General features: G+C 47.1%; 1 long non-coding RNA gene across 1 annotated transcript in view; it reads right to left on the bottom strand.

Moving 5' to 3' along the window:
* LOC130109658 (uncharacterized) overlaps window positions 1-453 on the bottom strand; it is a 2,142-nt gene extending 1,689 nt beyond the window's left edge. The window contains exon 1 of the long non-coding RNA XR_008810019.1: window positions 222-453. This is a non-coding gene — a long non-coding RNA (uncharacterized LOC130109658). The remainder of the gene's footprint in view (window positions 1-221) is intronic.
* Between the last annotated feature and the right edge of the window lie 426 nt (window positions 454-879).

Raw genomic sequence — 879 nt, 5'->3', positions numbered from 1 at the left:
ATGTTGAGCGCTTCATCAAATCTAACTCCTGGCATGTGAAAACTTTGCCACTTGGCAAAAAAAGATACTTATTCATATTTTCACTCTGAGTCTGACCCTGAAAGTAAATTTCATTCACAGGACCGAGTCTTTAACACTCTTTCCTTCCCCTTGCTAGCTTATCCATCCAGCAGAGCTGATCCAGGTACACTTAGTTCTCACTGCACTGCAAGTTCACCTACCTGTCTGTCTGTCAGTTTGTCTGTCTGTCTGTCGTCAAGATAGTCAGTCACAATTACAGTCCAGCGCTTGACTGCTGGTGTTCCTGATAGGCCAGATAAGATGTACAATGGGTCCTCTGTGTGGGAGGCATTCCTGTGCGCTGGTGGTTCCAGGAGCAGGAAGCAGGGAGTCTTCTTCAGACACCAGGCCCAGCCATGGCATCATGTAGCTGGCCGCTCCCTCAGCACCCTGCCCCTGGCCTTAATCTGACCCCTCTCCCTGTCTGCTAAGGCAGGGAGAGACTGCAGAATGCTAACCAAATCAAATGCGCCTTTGAGCCCTCATGACAGCTCTGTGTTTACACAATCTCTCTCTCTCTCTCTCTCTCTCTCTCTCTCTCTCTCTCTCTCTCTCTCTCTCTCTCTCTCTCTCTCTCTCTCTCTCTCTCTCTCTCTCTCTCTCTCCTGTATTCACGTTTGGCTTCTAGTTCCTCTCCTCCCCTTGTTAATTTCCCTCATCTGTCAGAACTCACACCATCATTTACAGGAAACCCTTGTTCTCCACCGTGATAAACCCAATGAACAGACAGCATGAGATATGAACACTGTGCTGCATTATTATCTGTAATGCTTTGCAAATGGCTTCTATTATTGTTTGATGCACAATTGCTTTGCTTTT

Source organism: Lampris incognitus, chromosome 3, assembly GCF_029633865.1.
Source record: "Lampris incognitus isolate fLamInc1 chromosome 3, fLamInc1.hap2, whole genome shotgun sequence".
NCBI lineage: Eukaryota > Metazoa > Chordata > Actinopteri > Lampriformes > Lampridae > Lampris > Lampris incognitus.
Note: the sequence above shows the minus strand (reverse complement) of the source record. Positions and strands in the feature narration are given on the sequence as shown.